This window comes from Sturnus vulgaris, chromosome 3, assembly GCF_052056855.1.
Source record: "Sturnus vulgaris isolate bStuVul1 chromosome 3, bStuVul1.hap1, whole genome shotgun sequence".
NCBI lineage: Eukaryota > Metazoa > Chordata > Aves > Passeriformes > Sturnidae > Sturnus > Sturnus vulgaris.
Window position 1 is genome coordinate 31,987,706 of NC_142245.1, and position 17,661 is coordinate 32,005,366.

At 54.3% G+C, this 17,661-nt stretch overlaps 1 protein-coding gene across 4 annotated transcripts in view; it reads right to left on the reverse strand.

The window, feature by feature from the left end:
* SLC29A1 (solute carrier family 29 member 1 (Augustine blood group)) overlaps positions 1 to 17,661 on the reverse strand; it is a 33,510-nt gene that overhangs the window by 14,477 nt on the left and 1,372 nt on the right. The window contains exons 1-2 of one of the 4 annotated variants that reach the window (XM_088161310.1): positions 16,492 to 16,621; positions 12,896 to 13,045 (exon numbers count right to left, since the gene is read on the reverse strand). The gene's annotated coding sequence lies outside the window, so the exon portion shown is untranslated. Of the gene's footprint in view, positions 1 to 8,158; positions 8,224 to 12,895; positions 13,046 to 16,491; positions 16,622 to 17,661 lie in introns of those variants that run through there. The other 3 variants (XM_014878098.2, XM_088161309.1, XM_014878104.2) reach the window with 3 other exon arrangements.

Here is a 17,661-nt window from a genome sequence, read left to right on the forward strand (position 1 = left end):
AGTGCTGCGGGAAGGGATACTTCCCTGGAATTGATCTGGGGGCTTCAGCAGGAAGAAGCACAATGGCAGGAAACCACGTTTCCGGTTCCAAATGGAGAAAACCTTACAGGATACCTGGGGAAAACAACCAGACATTATTAATGTAAAATTCAGCACAAGGAGCAGCCAGAGGCAGCCCCAAGCTGGAATGAGTCCTCCCTGCATGGAGGAGCCCGGGTCTTGATGCAGTAGTGGCAAAGGCCACCACATGCCAGGACAGCCATGCACAGAGGACAAAGGCAATCCCAACCAAGCACAACACAAGGCACAGCTATGGCTCTTGCCTGCCTACAGCCTGGCTATACCACAGGCAGGTCCTTATTTCCACCCAGCCAGGTGGGGCTGAGACAGCAGTTAGGTAAGACCCCTTGGGATGTGGCTGTCAGATGCATCTCTTTTGCATTAGTAGCTTTCCCCCTCCCTGCACTCATGCTCAAGAGGAATCCCTGCTCAAGAGGAATCCCTGTCTCTGTCTGCACCATGGTATCTTGGTTGGCCACACCTTGGGCAGAAGCTAAAGCAGGTCAGAGGGATGGGCTGAGCCTACAGAACCGTGTCCCACTTTTCTCTTCTGTCTGCAGTTGAGGGGAGCAAAGGTGAGATGCAGAAAGAGGAGCCCACAGCAAAACAGGATGAGAGCAAAACAGCTCTTAGCCACACAAGTCTGAGTATAAGGACTCACTGAATGTGTGGGAGGAAGCTCAGGGGGTAGAATCCCACAGCTGAGGAATGAAAGAGGGGTAAGATGAATTTTCCCATAGCCTGTCATCCTATGGGCTCAGTAGGGCCATGTCTACCAATAACACATGGCTACTCAAATGTCACTGCCTGGGGAGCAGTATCAGAGGGGAAGAGCAGGACTGCAGGAGACCACCTGCCACTGGTACCTCCAGGGTTTTGGGATGCAGAATGGAGATGATTCCCCCTTCATTGCTTCACATTCCTGGCTCCAGGACTGAGCTCAGAGCTGGCAGACCCAGGAAGGAGTCAGGCCAGGAGCAACATAAGGGAGCTGAGCACGGAGAAACCTGCAGTGAAGGTCCAGAGAAGGATGGGGGACAGCTTAGATTTCATTTAAGAGGTCCTCAAAACAGTCCTGCTGTGAGGGGCAAGGCAGAAGGGGCTTGGAGGGCTCAGCTTAACCACTGTGCCACCCCAAATGCCACCCTGCACTTTACAGGAACTCCTTTCCCCAAGGAGAGTGTGAGCCCTCACTCATTTGTCCCCAAAACAGGGATGCTTCTAGAAGAGCAGGAAAAGCTGGCAGCCAACCAGCAGTGAGAGCACCTGCAGCAACCCCCTGCCCACTGCCATCTGCACCTCCCAGGAGAGAGGCTGTCCTTCCTGCTCTGGCTTCTTCCTCTACGGAGCCAGATTCAAAGGTGCAGAGGTGGCAGGACCCTCAGCAGGCAAAAGGTGCCCAAATCCAGTGGGAGCTGCTGAACTGCTGTCTCCTGAGAAGGTGGGAGAGCATGCCCAGGGCTGGACAAAGTGAGCCTTGCCGTTGCACCTGGACAGCCTAGCAGAAGGCCGCAAGTCCTGTTAGGGATCTCTGCCCAGGAGCAGGGATCATTTTGCTCCCCCCCAGCAGTTTTTTGGAGGCTGGTCTGGGCTGCACAGCTGTTTCCAATTTAGTGGAGGACAGAGAAATGAAACCAGAGCCAGAACAGCACAATCTTCCCTTGGTGTCATCATCTCCCCAGCTTCTAAAATTCAGAGGGGGAAATTCCTACCCACTGAGTAGCAGGCCCCTTGGCAGAGGATGGGACAGACGTGCAGGAGCCAAACACCACTGGTCTGTGGCGAATCAAGCTTGGCTCTGTCCTCTGCATGTCCCAGTGGCCAGGACAGAAATACATGGGCTATTTTGATTTCCCACAGACCAAAGGGGCATTTCAGCATAGGGGCCCTGGCTGACCGCTGCTTTTGGCATTAAATGTCTCAGTCCTACTGAGAAAGGGGATGGTGAGCACAGAAGCAGGTTTTGGGATCTGCCAGGGTTCTGTGCAGTCTGTCTGTCAGCCACCTGTCCTGCCAAGATCCTGCTCGCTGCCCACAGCATCATGCAAATCCTGAACTGGCTTCAAGTGCTAAATGCAGCTATTTCACAGTGGCTCTATTCCAAGAGACTGGAGTAGTCTATTACCCCCTCACCTCAAAAACCCACTTTGTCCCAGCCAAGGGGCACCCCACAATCCCCAGAAACAAAAAGAAGGAGAAGGGATGGATGCCCTGTCTGAGTCTACTTGTGCAAAACTCACTCACTTCCAAAGCTGCAGCCATTTCCAAAGAGTGGGGTAAAGCCATCCCCACAAGTCCCAGGAGCTGAAGGGACTTGAGGAGCCACATATACGTGCACGTTTCCCAGCAGGGAAGATGCTGTGTGCTGAGAGCTAGGTTTGCCATATCCCTGCTCTGGTGCAGACACAGGAGGGCTGTATTGGCAACACATGATCTGTGGACAGAGGAAGGGAAAGCCAAGGAAGCAGCGTGCTGTCAGCGTGGTGGTACAAGCAAAGGAGTTGGAGCAAACACCCAGGGCAAAAGCACCATTTCTGGCAGCCTCTTCCCTGAGTAACTCAGCTTCCCCAAACAGCGTGGAAGGACTGAGGTCTCACATGAGGAGCCAAAGCAAGACTTGAGGCAGACACCTCCTTTGGAGAAAATAAGTCAGAGTTCAAACCTCCCACCCTTGGCACTGGCCTTGGCTAAACAGCGGAAACAGGAAAATCTTTATGCAAGTAGGATCAGACAGGGAGAGCAAACAGGAGGTGGGGACAGCTGTGTCTGCCCAAATGCCATCAAAACAGAATCTCACACACAACCAAGAATAATAAGCCCAGCCACAAGTTGGGAAAGAGCAAGTCACATCCCCTCCAAATCCCAGCCTGTGCTGCTACATCCGTGCTAACAGCCACCGCCCAGTGTGCCACAGCCATGATATCGCAGCCTGTCTGCCACCCTGAGCATCCTTAGGATGTCTCAGGGAAGCACGGAAAACTCTAGATGAGAGCCACTGAGTGCTCTGCTCTTGTGGAAATGGCACTTTGCAGCCACTGGCATTGGCTGGCAGGCTCCAGCAGCCTCTCAGCCTCCCCAGATTAATGTGAGGAGCAGAGGAAAGGCTCAAAAAGGCAGCTCAAGACACCCTGCTGGGAGACCCAAGGTTACAGCAGCCTCCATTGAGCTGAGCTGGCCTCATACATCTGGCAAGGTGTCCTGTCAGAGCTTTCCTGGGTGGATGCTGATGTACTTTCTCAGTGATGCCAGGTGATAGGGAGCCCAGGGCCTGAGCCATGCTGAAGCAATCCCTTCTGACACACTGCATCCCCTTCACAGCCACAGGGAAGGAAAGAAGGACAGGAGACTTGTGTGTTGAGTATCGATTGCCAGGCTATTTACTGGTGCTGGGGTTTTTTTCTGGTCAAAGGCTTCACTTTTGGAGCAAGCCCTGCTGCAGAGCCCAGGCAGGGGGAGTGCAGTGCTCTTCAGCACCTTCCTCATTCCTCTGCAAGGCACGGATTCTGACCCACACGATGTGGGCAGCCCTTAGCCGCTGCCTCCAGCCCTATTCGGGAACATGCTGGCAGATCAATGTCCTGGTGTGGTTCACCACGCAGACATGCCAGCCTTGTGTTGCCACGAAGAGTGGGTGTGAAGACGAGAAGGAGAAGCTGCAGGGCAGGGTGGATCACTTCATAATAGTTTGGCTGTGTTGCCGTTGGTCTGTCTGATCTGTGGTTAATGGATAACACTCCTGTTCTGGCCAGGATGCCATGACGACCCACCCAACCCTGCCATCCTCAGCCACAGCCCAACTCCTACAAACCCTGATGGGATGAAAGCACCGTGCACTGTGTGCCCCCTTCAGCAGTGGGCTCCCTGAAGGGGCTGAAGTCCAGTCCAGAGCAAATACCATCAGGGAGCTGAGGGTACAGCACTGAGGGAGGATAAAAAAAATGGAATGGCTCCACCTTGGTCCTGAGGCCAGGATATGACAACGCCTGTCATGGGCAGAGCAGGCAAGGCAGATAAGACTGGCATCTCCTTCAACCCTGAGCCTTGGGCAGGACTGAGAAGCCAGATGTGTCACCTGTCCCTCCTGCCTCCTTGGCTGTTCTCCAGGGGTTATCCTCAAGCTTAAAACAGGGGAGTTTTTCTCATGAAGGTTTACCATGCCCATGAACAAAAACTCTAGCAAAACTCCAAAGTTCTCACGGGCTCGAGCCAGGTGAACAGGCCCTCAGCCACAGGTGTAAACTGTGTCTGTGGTTGTATGTGCTGGGCAAAATGAACCAGGCAGGGATGAGGACCATGTCTAGAGCCACAGCTTGGGCAGCAGAGACGCCAAGCAGGGCAACCCAGGCAGGATACTCTTCTCCCCAGCAGCTTTGCAGGAGCCTGGAGCCACTCCAGTGTCAGTCTGGGGCCACAGATACACATTCAGGTTGATGGCTTGCCCTTGGCACAGCACAGCTGATGTCACAGTCCTGCTGCCATGACTGAGCCTCCGTACCTGGCCAGAGCAGGCTGCTCAGCACGTGGGAGGTTGATGGCACAACCCTCCAGTCCCACTGCTGCTGCCCACTCAGTCACATCCCTCCCAGCCCCTGCCTGCCTCCTCCCTCTGCAGCTTCCTGGTCTGCTCACTCCATGAATTTCCAGCTGGAAATTTCACAGCAAGGTGCCTTCCTATCAGACTAGTCCTAAAGGAAACGAACTAAAGCAAGTCTCACTGGCGGTTGTGTAGTGGGAAGAAATAAGAAGGGTCAGCGGAAACCTGCCTGACTTCCTGCTGACAGCTTCTGCACGAGCTGCTAGGCAGCCAATAGGTCTCTGCTACCTTTGGGGCAGAGAAAAGATGGTCTCCTGGAGAGAAGCCTGACTGTGCTCACGGCTTAACCAAGAGGCTGAAAGAGAGCCTTGAGCACTGCAACCAGAATGCCAGGCTCACCAATTTGTGTCACAGCCACACACACATAGCTTTGAGCCTCCTATTTCTTGGGGACCAGCAAGACCAGGAAAAAGCCTGCTCCAAGCCAGAGCAGGACCCAAAGATCACAACAGAGACAATTTTCACACCACTGCCATCAGCAATGAAATTACAGAGGACTAACTAGCGTTATTCCTACGCAACAGCTTCCTTTGTCTCATGGGAACAACAATCCTCAGATGTATTCCTCAACCAGCATCAGAGCTCCTCTCTCTACACGGGGACCCCAGAGCCCATGTACAGCCCCCCCACCTCAGCTGGGTCCATGGAATCTGGAGTGGGAGATGGGGTGCAGTACTGTGCTGCAGCCTCAGCTGGGACACTATGACCCTCCAGACCACACATCCTGATGTAACCAAATCCATCCAGGCTTTGCTCCTACTCTGCACACTTCTTTTCCCATCCCACATCTTGCACACTCTTAACCTAAGAGGCAATTAGTCTTTATAGCACAGCTTAATCAAATCAAAATAGCTGTGTGGCTGGTGAAACCCTGACTCCTGCCCAGCTGCAAATGCCTATAGCTCATTTTGCATAGTGCTTTGGCCCTCAACTTGTTAGTAGCTGAGTACGAGTTAGAGATGAGACTGAGAGCTGGCAGTCCTGCAGCCTCAAGCAGTGCAGTGCTGGGCTGGCAGCGGTCTCAGGACAGAGCTTGGTGTTGGGAAGGCTCAGGAATGCACAGGGAGGTAAGTGAGGTTTACACTGTGGGGTCAGTACATGGCAAGGACTGCGAGCAAACAGAATTCCATGGATGAGAGTGGGCGTTGCAGCTTCCGTAACACTTGCCAAGGACTTGGGCATTATACTGAACAAAACCAGCCAAGATCTACTTGTGTCCCATGGAAACCATCAGAAGCCATTTGCTGGCTTCCTAAAGCCAGTGGCTGGTGCCTTCCCATTTGGACAGGGCACACAATAGGTCCTGAGCTCCCTCCATCCCAATGGGCTGGTCCCTAAGCCCTGCCTCTGCCAGGAGAGCTGGAAATGAAGCTGGGCAGTGAAGAAGGTGCAGCACGGGAGTGGGTGAACGGATGCCTTGTCCTCCACACCCTGGCTTACCCCCATACCACAACAAGGAATAAGATAGGTCAGGCCAGGGCAAGAAAAAAGCCCATGGCTCATCTTCAAAGAGGAAGAGGCTCATTAACACCTCCCAGCCCAAGATAATGAGAGCAAGGATGCCATGCTGGGGAATTGATGCCAGTAGTTAATTATGCAGTTTGGTGCGGAATGGGGAAGAGGGACTGCAGGATGGAGGTTCCATACTGTCCTGTGTGCTGGTGACACATCTGGTGATTTAAGCTGAAGTTAATTTCTTCAGCCTCCTCACTCCAGGTATCTGGTACAGCCTCCACCTCTTGTCTGCACTAGTTGTGGAAGGACGAGTCATCCTGCAAAGCATCTGCTAGGATTGATGCTACAGCCCTTGGTGCAGAAAAGAAAGTTCCCTTGCTCTGTGAAAATCTCTTTGGTGAGCCAAGAGCAAGCCTACCTGCCTTTTCAAGGAGCAAAAAACAATGGCAGGAGCAGGACTGCTTTGGAGGGCATATGTGTGGTGTCAGCACTGGACTGACACCATCAATGGCCCTTGAGCTGCACAAAGACAACCAGTGAACAAACCCAAGGGAAAAGCATCCCTGCACAGTCACATCCTGAGATAGCTTTGCAGAGAAGGCAGGCTCGAGGGAGCCTGGGGCTGTCCAGCAACTTGCAGGTGCTGGTGAGTGGAAACAATGACATCAAGCTGGGATGCAGTGCAGCAGAGTGGGATTTCCCATGTTGGCACTCACAGAAGTCCCTCAACTGTGTCTGCTCACAACAGGCAACTGAGGGGTCGTTGGGCTGCTTTCTGTTTCGGAGCAGCCAGGAAGTGCATCCAGCTGTGGCCAACAGCTGCACAAATTCCTCCTGCAGCCCCTAGCCCTGGGATCAAGGACACAGGCTTTACTTGTCTGCGATCCCACAGCTCAAGGGTTTAGCCTCTGTTGCCTTCCCACACAGTCTGCAATTCCACAGCCCATTCCCCGGAGGCAGATGGGAGCGCTGATGAGTACAGGCAGGGACTGTGTTGGTCTGGCAGTATTAGCATCTAGCAGGGGTGTGGGGCTCAGATTTAACTACAGGGGTGAGGAGGACAGCACAAAAGGGCTCTACAGGAGCTCTTGGCACTTCTGCCTGGACCGGGTTCTCCATTAACACTGATGGTTTACTCAGGAATGGAAAGAAACACTCACTGAAATAATCCACAACATCCCACAGCCAACTGGGAGAACTTTCTTGAGCAGGACCTGGAGCAACCCCGACCCAGCCGTTTTTCTGCCAGCCAAGGGGGCTCTGCCCCGCTTCTCGCACAGCAGCACATGGCACCCTGCCCACGCACCTGCCCGGGGGTCCCCAGCACACCCGCCGGCTGAGGCAAGCTGGCACATCCTGCCGAGCACACCCGCCACTGCTCGGCAGGGATGTGCACCTCTGCAGCCCGAAGACCGCGGCACAAACCCCTAGGTGAGGTCCAGCATCCCAGGTACCAGAGCATCACCGCGCTTTGCATCCCCAGAGCCACGTGCTGGCCGCTCCACTTCGCATCCCCAAAACCGCATGCTCTCCCCCCGGCAGTAACTATGAAAGAGGATTTGTAGTTGCCGTGAAAGGTAGCAAGGAAGACCCCCTCCCCCGAAAGGCAGCATCTATGCGTCACAAACCCTGCCCGGTCCCCTAAGCCGCCACTCGCACACCGCCTCTCCCCACGCTGTGGCGCCGAATCCTGAGCTTCTTCCGAGGGCTCCCCACGCATCCAGCAGCTTTGAAACGCCGCGCGGAGCCTCGGAAGGAGCCAGGGCAGCCAAAAGCTCGGCGACTTTGAGCCAATATCTCGAACGCGAGCGCCCACCGCTCGCTGCCTGACGGCTCGGGCTCCTCTCCCCGGTGCGAGCGATGGGAACCCGCCATCCGCCCCCGTCCCTGTCTCCAAACTCCGCCTCTTTGCCGCCTTCAGCGCCACGCGGTTCCCGTGTGGGAGAGGTGGCGGGTTTTTCCCCTTCCCGCCCGTTCCCCGTCCCACCTCGCCCCCGGGAGAAGAGGGATAACAGGAGCCGCGACCCCTCCGCGGGCAGCCGTGCGCACCTCGGGGCGAGCCCACCTGCACCGCGCTCGCTGCGTTGTGCCGCCTTCCCTTGCCTTCCCAGGCTCTCCCGCCCCTGGCTCCCCCCATTGCCGCGCCTACCGCATCTCCACGCCCCGCATCTGGCGGGAAACCCACCGGCCCGCCTGCTTCTTGGGGGGCGAAAGCAAGACAAGCCCCCTCTAACTCGGGAGCCGGGTTTCTGTTAATGTCCTTGCATTTGTAGAAATTATAGCTCGAAAAGGAGCTATGCATTAAATTATGGCTCTAAACGGAGTCTGAACTGGCCCCTAGTTTGCTGCGTTCCTCACTTGTCCCCCATGCTGCATTCTAATTCAGACACAAACACTCTGCTGGCAGTCACCGCCTAAGGGTGTAATATACATACGTATTTATATATACGGATGTGTATATCTACGTACACACAAATATACATATGCATGTGTATACACACATACACATACATATATTTAAAATATATATATATACACGCACATAAATAACTTTCTTGAGTTAGTGATCTAGTGGGTGTCATCCCTATTCATGGCAGGGGGATTGGAACTTGATGATCCTTAAGGTCCCTTTCAACCCAAAGCATTTATGATTCTATAAGTCACAGAGAGGATCAAAGACAGCTTCTTGCACTGTGTATTCGTGGTGATGCCACCTAGGATGCCAGGATGGCAGGCAATGTGCAGAGCCCTGTGAACCTTAGCAATCCCCCTATATTTGGAGAATATATGTGTAGTCACTATCCAAAGGGCAGGCAAAACTCTATTAGCTTTTTTCTGACTGCTGCCTTCAGGTTCCTATCTCTCCAGAACTGATATCTACTTTGCTGTGATAAAAGCCTGTTGCTCATCTGAAGTGCAAACGTGGAGGATTCCTCAGGTACTTTGTCCTCCAGCAAAGGGGAGTGCACCTGAATTTAACCTTATATCCGTGTGGTTAAACAGTCACAGAAATATTTTTTTATCTAGCTGAGTGTTTAAAGGAAAACAAGGCTCTCCTGGCTCTCTCCATTCACTGTGCTATGCAGGCACAGGCAGTGGCACTATAAAGTCCCTGCAGCAGCTTTGACCATTAAAACATTTATTCCATTAATAAACAGCCTCAGAAAATTCTCTGCAGATGGTGATCAGTTTGGGTTAGAAATTAAAACCAGAAGTTAAAACACCCCCGAAAACTCTGGCAGATTCTCATTCTCACGCTCTCTCAGCAAGATGATCTCTAACACACATCTTCCTGCAGAATCCAAGCACCAAGCTTGCATTTTAAGACAGACCTACAAAACATTGCCACGTAAGCAAAAAGTCCTCAAAGCCCAAGAAAAAGGCAGTGGTAACAGGGCTGAGACAGCTACCAGTGCTTTCTGATCTGCAACAATGACACTGCAGAGTGTCACCCTGAGGAAAAGACCTCTTCACTGATCTCTGCTCAGCGGCAGCCTCCACAGCTGGATCTCTCCCTCTGCACTGGCAGTAGATATTTGTCATGGTTATGGGCTTCTGGGGTCAGATAGTAGGGTACACTAACAACATGAGGAGAGCAGCAGAGAACGCTGCCAGATAATAAGACAGGAGGCTCTTTTCTTAAATTTAAGATCCATATCAGATCAAATTAAATTTAAAAGCTCTCATCTCCAATTAAAGCTCCCAGGCTGCATCTCCCCAGGCAATGACAGACCCAGGCCTTGGGCCTGCCTTTCCTCAGTCCCCTTTCTGCAAGCCATTCTGGTCTGGAAGGCGTTCTGGGCAAACTGCAACAGAGACAAGACCTCTCCTCTCCCCACCTTGCCTCGTCTTTTCTCTCCTCTCTTCTCTGCAAAATCCAAACGAAACAGAAAAGCAAGGTCGCCTGCTTGGGGCGTCTTATGTCAAGTCCTCTCTAGCTTTGAGATGTGCCATTTTGTCACCCACAGAGCCACACAATCCCCCTTGGTAGTCCCTGGAATACGGATGCCACAGCAGCTCGGGTGCCGTGTTTCTCCTTGTGATATCCACACTTGCTGCTCAGCAGCATGAGCTAAAATTTGAGCATCTCTACAATTTTATTTTTCTATTTAAGCTCCAACGTTAGCGCAGACTAAAAGCTAAAAGAACCAATTCCCCCAGGAACCTGAGCACAGGGTCCAGACTGGCGCTGCCCAGCCAAACTGACACTTGTGCTTCCAGAAGCCAGGACAAGGTTCTCAGCATCGAGCATTATAACCTCAGACCCCATCGGGAGGAGAAACCACCACAAAATTTACCTTTGAGCGGATATTCCAGGAAGTTTCTCCTTCAGAACAGGGCGGGTGTAGCCGCTGCCTCACCCCAGGCTTTCAGCAGCAGGGCGCGTATCACTTACCATCGCCAAAGTACAGGATTAAATGCACTCTAATTTGCAGCTCTGGTCCTGTCTGCACAGCCACTCCCCCAATCACTGGAATTAAACATCTCTCCATAGAGACAGCTCTCACTGGAGATGGGGGTTTGAAATCCATTAGCGCTGAACAGCGTCCCAGCCACTGGTGACCGCAGGCAGACAGGAGGCAGCAGATAGCCCCGAGAGGAGGCACGCAGAAAGGCAACTTCCAGCTCCTGAGCACAGCACGGGCTGCTGGCTGCTTCCCTGCACACACCTGGGCACCCACCCATCACCAACTTGCAGGACAGGGTCTAACGATGGCTTCTCTTGTGCAGGCAGAAGACCTGGAGTGAGCCAGACACCACGGGGTGAAGAAGGCTAAGTCTGGGAGACAGTGAGTGTCCTTCAAAATCCAGCCCTGGCTGCTGCAGGACAGGAGACATTTTGCTCAAAGTTCTCTTCTCCGTAGAGGCACTTCAGCCCCTCAGGGAGCAGGCTTCTCCCAAGAGCAATGCAAGTCCTTGGGTTGTGTAATGTCAGTGGCAGCTCGCAGTTTCAGAGGGGTGACACCCACTCTACGGTGCTTGGGAAGGTAACAAATTGCACTCGTTTATTGCCCCACAAACCTGAGCCCTTGCTGCAGGGTCAAGTGGCCTTGCTTCATCTTGGTAAAGGTGTTGTGTTTGAAGAACCCTCTGCTCCCAAGTGACTCATGTTATCATCTTCGCCTCTGCGTGTACAATAACAAACCTCCTAGAAAAAGCACACAGCTACGAAAACAATCTCTGCTCCAAAATGGAAACAGCTGTGCTTTGCCCAGCACTGGTACTGGGCCCACCTCTGTATGACCCACAGAGCTAGATGTTTCTCCCCTGTGTAATTTGGGCAAGGAGAAAAGGCAGCCTCGAGTGGGGCCCGGGGGCTTGCTGTGTTCCCACCCTCTGCATCCCCAAAGCAGCAGCACAGTGCCAAAACACGCTGCTGCTGTTGGCAGATTGCTGCGCTCCCCAGAGCAAAGGGAGAAAGGCAGCCAGCAAAGCCTCTCCCTTACATAAAGCTGGAAGTCCCATGGACATGTTTCCCAGAACATGTTGGTGGGGCTGAAGCTGCCCGGCCCTTGGAGTTTTCTTTCTGGAAACTCAAACATGCACTGCAGGCGATGCTGTCACCTAGAGCCCAATTTGTACGCTCTGCTCACAGCTAGTTTGTAACAGGCAGAACAAACAGGCGAAGTGCTCTCCCTTCAGTGACACTTGCTGCCAAACCTTTCACAAAAGCTGCTTATTTTTTTTTCCCTTCTCCTTTGTAGCAATTCCCTGCTCTAACTAAAGCTATGAAATCCAAAAGGGGAAAACAAACAAACAGCTGGTTTGGAAAGCAAGAGCAAAAAGGGAGATTTATTCCAGGCAGTGGATAATGCATCATAGGAGCTAAAAGAATATTTTTGGTGCCTCTTGGGCAATATCTGAGTTTTAGGCTGCATTTGCAGGCACTTAATGTTTCCAGAATCCTTTACACTTGGCACCCACGTCGACCGCTTTCCTTGGAGATTTGCAAGCACTTTGCAACCATACATTAATTAATCCACCAGCCCTCCTCTGCAATGAGATTTCCCTTTCCCTGTAATTTGCCTGTGCTACGGACAGGGTAAACTGAGGCATGGCAAGGCCATCAGCCTGCAGCAGAGCTGAGGCTGGGGGTCTGCATACCATCCAGGTCTCCTTTCCATTGCAAAACTATCCTTCCCTTTGCAAGAGTGACCCACACTGCGTTTCCCTCCATTGGATGCTGCCTGCCCCATTCCAGAGGAAGGCATGGGCAGGCCAGCTCATAGAGCCTGTGTGCTGGCCCTCGGTGCCATGGAGCAGAGAAACAGAGAGCCAGTGTGTCTGAAAGGAAGAGCAGGCAGGCAGGAGTGGAATGGCAAGCAGATTAGCAACTATATCCAGTTGCCTGCATGTGTGACAAGGCAGCCTGACTGGGAAAGGGGGAAAAGCATTTTAATCAGTCACATGGAGGGAAACATAGTCAAGTGCCAGCAGGTTATTAATCTATTAGCCAATGAGGGCAAAAAACCCTACTACAGGCTCTTGGGAATCCAGTTATAACAAGACTACAGTGATCATGGATGCTTTGATAGTCAACGAAACATCTCAGCCTGTTGCTGAGGTCAGCGAACGGCTCAGGGACTGATCATTTTAGTTTTACTATTCCCTTGCTGGTCCTGGCTGACCCTGGAGCAGGGTCCTGGCTGAAGAGCTGCTGACAGACTCTTTTTGGGGTGGGAGATCTCCAGTCATTGCTTGCAGGACTCCTGATGGTGATCCCTGGGCTCTTGGTGCCCTGCCCTGTATTTTGGGATGAGGTGGTAGGGCAGAGGTCATGCTCACCTGATGGCCTGAGCCTTGCTGGGATGAGGTGGCAATACCCTCCTGAACTCTGCCTGTGGCACAGAGATCCAGCTGGCACATCACTGCTTGCAGGGAGCCACACAGACCTCCAGCATCCTGTCGTCTCTCTGCTTCCTTGGACAACTCGACCTGCAGGGATAAAGTCAGGCAGCTGCCTGTGACTTCTTCACTGGTGGGCTGAGGGCAGCAGGAGCTCACTGCCAGCAGCAGAGCAGCCCTGGGTGCTGCAAGGAAAGGCAAGGGAGAGGGAGGCCCTTGCTGCCAATCAGCCCCACCACCTCCTCATGCTAAGCATCCCCCTTTGCTGGTAGCACTGAGATGCAGTATGGTGATACCACTAACCCAGAAGCATTCACTCAGCCCTGGTGAGCAAATGGTCTGGAGACATGACAAGGAAGGACCTCCATCCACCTCCAGCCCAGTGGCAGTGGCAAGGCCATGAGTGTTTTCCAGCTCGGCAAGCAGAAACAAATCCCATTGTCCACTGATTGGTCACAGCTCAGCAAGGGGCCCGTGGTGCCCACAGGGCTCCTGGGGCCTGGCACGGACAGTGGGGTCCACTCAAAGCTCCAAGCCCCTCTCAGGCTGCTGGAGGTGGGGCAGCCTGCCCCAATGGAACAGCAGCATCTTTGGGACACAGGGCATCTCCCTGCTGTAAGGCTAGGGGACACAAGCCCCTCTGCCCAAGCCACTTCTGAGGGTCTCCCATCCTCACCATCTCCTGGGCACAATCCTTCCACAAGCAATCCCTCCCTCCTCCATCCCCACCTCTCTGCCTCCCTTCCTGCACTGCTGCTACCCATTTAATTTCTGCTACAAGCATTAGGGCAGTAAATATTGACTAAATGGCACCAATTAGCAGCTGAGCCGCTGGGTGCTAGTTACTGAGTGATAGCTGTGCTGCTAGGGGCCAAGGGTGAAACGTTACCTCACTGCAGGCAGTCTCCACCTGCCAGGGCCCAAGCTGAGGCTTGGAAAAACTTAAGACACACAATTCAGGCTCCCACTTGTACCAGAGGACACAGGGTTAACCCCTGGCTCAGAGGGCAGGAACACCCTATGGCATTCAGAAATGGTAGCCCTGGGGCACAGACCACTCCAAGCACCCAGTCATGGTGTCACCCCAGGTCTCCCTGGCTGAGGATGGAGCTGGTGCTGGCAGAGGGAGCCACACTATAGCCAAGGTCATCTGGCCCATTGAAGCAGTGCCGGGGGCACATCCTCCTCCTTAGCTGGCAGCACCAGTCTCCCACGATGGAGCACAGCCATTAAGAAGTTGGCTGGCATTCAGCCACACTAGTAAAACACCGCAGGGGAGCTGTGGGCTGCTGGGAACCAGGGAACCTGGCAAGAGGAAGAGGGGTGGCAGCTGCTGTGTGGTCCTGTTCACATCCATCCACACCCCAGAGGAGCAAGGTGCCCAGTGACTCCTGGGGTCTTCAAGAACCATCTAACAGGCAGAAGGTGGCTTTCTGTGGGATGGGTGAATGCCAGCTCTGGAGGATAGCCTGAAGCAGTGGCTCCCCATCAGCCTTCCCGAGGCACCCTGGTGGCAGCAGACAGAGCCATGCTCCAGCTCTCTGTGAGCGCTATTGCAGCCAGAGTCTGCCCATCCTGCATGGCCAAGGTGCCTACCTGTTCTCCCAGCCAGCCTGCTCCCTGGGCAGTCTCTGTGGTCACTGGCACCACGGGGACCATGGCACACGGCCACCTGCAGAGATGAGGGCTCCAAACACAGGTCCAGGAGCTCTCACAGCCATGTCAGCCCTGGTCTGTGCCTGGCCCAACATTTGCTGGCTGGCGTGGAGGAATTCCGCTCTGTGCAAATGTCTGGCAAGGCTGACTAAATCCTGTCTGGAGATTAAGTCCATCCAGTCATGCTTTCCCCTTTGGGCGAATCAGCAGTGGAGTTGTGGCTGAATGCTCCTAAACATCCCCCAGGGGAGTCTCCAGGAGGGCCCTTTCCCACAGCTTCCAACAGTACCAGCCGTTCATCATTTCTTCTCCTTTCCAGTCATGCTTCCGCAGGATCCCAAGCTGAAACGAGGCCCCCAGGCCACCCACTGGAGCACAACCATGCGACATCAAAAGAAGGGCAGGCCAAACCCATGACCAGGGTACCACTGGGACTGCCCTCCCCTCCTTCCCCAGCCCCCCTGCGAAGCTGAGTGCGCACCGGCGGGCAGAGGATGCTCTAACACGGAACCCTGGGGGGGTCCTGCACGTCTCACACAAGGACCCTGCAGTGTCCCGCGGCCATACAGCTGGGGGAGGCACTGTCGTCTGGCCCCTTCCCACCCCTCTGCAGAGCTGTCGGACCCCGGGGGGCTCCGGGGACGCCCCGGTTCGGCACCGAGCCCCCCCAAAAACCGCTGGGCGGGGCGCGGGCCGGCGCTGCCCCCTGGCGGTCGCGCGAGGCGCTGCGGCAGCCGCGGCCCCGGAGTGACCGGGAGCACGGGGAGCGCACGGGGATGGAATTAACCGGGAGCGGGCTTAAGCGGATGGCTCCGCTGAATGCCGCAGCCAGCGTGGGGAAGCAGCGTGGGGAAGCAGCGTGGGGGGAGCGCTGCAGTGGCAAGCCAGTGGCTGGTGGGAGAGGGACTGGCATTCCAGAGTGGGGAAGCATCCCGAGCCACCCCTCGGGCAGCGGGTTTAGGGAAGGGTAGGCACGGTGCGGAGCACTGGAGTCACCATGAGGATGAGGAGGCAGTGAGCGACAGCAGGGAGACCGGGGATTGAACGGCACTGGGAGCCAAATGCACAGAGTGGGACAGGGCACCCCGAAGTGTGGGCTTGTTGTGTGTCCTGTGCTAATTCCTGGGAGGGACTGAGGATGAGTGGGAGCCTGGAAATCTGGGACTAAGCAGGGAAGTTCTGGGCAGAAGCAGGAGCTTTTTGTTTGAAGGTGGTTTAAAGAAACAGTTTGCCTGTAGGTAAAACACTGTGCAGAAGGGCAGGGATAGTGTTAGGAAGCAAATTTCAGGGTCAGGATGGATCACATGAGGTCATAAAACTGTGACAGTCACCCTGAACAAGGTAACTATTCTTCTGGGCTGTGCTTGCTGCTCAGCTGCAGGCTACAGAGGAAGGAGTCCTGCCTAGTCCCCTGAGTACCCCAAGTTCCACAGGGATGGGATGGGGAAAGGCTTGAAGTGCACCTCCTCAGCACAGGTTACTTCTCAAAAGGCAGCTTGCCTGCTTCTTTCCTTGGTCCTGGGCTGTGAGGCATCCCGAAGCACCCCTGTGCCACAAGACCCAGTGCCTCAGGGACTAGAGGGGCTCCTGGCACTACGCTCCCAGGGCCTCAGGCTTATTCTGTATATCCATACTCAGCTGATAGGGACCCAGTCTCCAGGGAAACAGCCTGCTCTTCTAACATTCCTGCCCAGACCCAGTAAATCTCTTTTCTGGAAGGACAGATGACAAAAGTCAGCCTGGACAACAGTGGTGGCTGGCTTCCCACAAAGATCCCTCTTCTGGAGAGGAGCTGCAGACATCACCTACCCTCTGTCTTCTCCACTCCCCGTACAAGATCCGCCATCTCCAGAGGATGCAAGCAGGTGGGAAAGTCTCACCTGACTTTTGCTAATGCTGTGTCCTGGGATGGTAGAGTTGGGAAGCTTCACAGCAGAGTGGAGCTGCTACACAGTGCCCAGCAGTGTTGCTGCTGGCTCTGCTTTGCATCTGCAGTCACGGAGGTGCTGGGTTCCCTGCAAAAAAAGCAGGCTTCTCAAGAAGGAAAAGACCTCCACAAAAACCTAGCTTTCTGGAAAGCCCTGGAGGGTCTTGTTGCTGGAAGTAGTTCAGGGCAGGGCTGCCTGCTCTGATGGAGGATAGGCTTCTCCACCACTGCTGCCCAGTATCTCCCATCCTGCCGGTCCCAGTGGTGGGGATTGGCAGGATTTCTTATATGTCTGTCCAGAAAATAGGGCAGCACAGCTGGTGCTCCTCCACCACCTTCCCTGCGCGAGCCTGACAGATAAATTTCACTATCTCCTACCACCCACCTGTGCCGGCTTCCCTCACTCTCTACATTTCCTGATCCATTTCAACCCCTACAGCACCAGGGCACTGGAGGGATAAGGACAAAAAGCAGCAGTGGGGACCCTGTTTTCTCACCTCTTGCATTAAGACCTTTACTGGGGCAGCAGAGCAGTGCCCTGACCTTGAGAGGCACCACTGATTTGGACTAATTTGGGTCAAGGGCCATGCTATGAACCGTGCTCTGCCTGTACCTTCACCTCTCTTCTGCCTGCACACGAGGTCAGGCTCCTGCAAACAAGCCTTGAGCCATGCCTTGGACTCAGAATGAAGCTAGGACCTCTGCACTGGGCCAAATCACGCCGAGGGCAGCCAGGGAATGGTGCCTGGGGAGAAAGGACCTGCGTGGGGAATGGTGCAAGGGGGGAAGGGCAAGGTCCCAGCGGTCAGCCTACAAATAGAAAGGGTCATGGGAGAGTGCCCAGCTACTGGGACAAAGGGCCTGCAAGACGTGAATGGGGTTGTAGAAGTAGTTCTGGCAGGGAAGTGAGCGGCGGCCCTGCCCCAGGAACCCCAAGAATGCGGAGGGTTCCCTGGAGGTGCTCCCTTTTGGTGCAGGCACTCCCGGGGCCATCCAGGAACATGTGACTGGCGGGCTAGGAAGAGAGCCAGCACTAAGAGAGGGCTGGGACTGACACAGGAAGGTGACGGAGCCAGCAAGCGGTGGCTGTGCCAGCGGTCGGGTGACATCCCCACGGGACGGG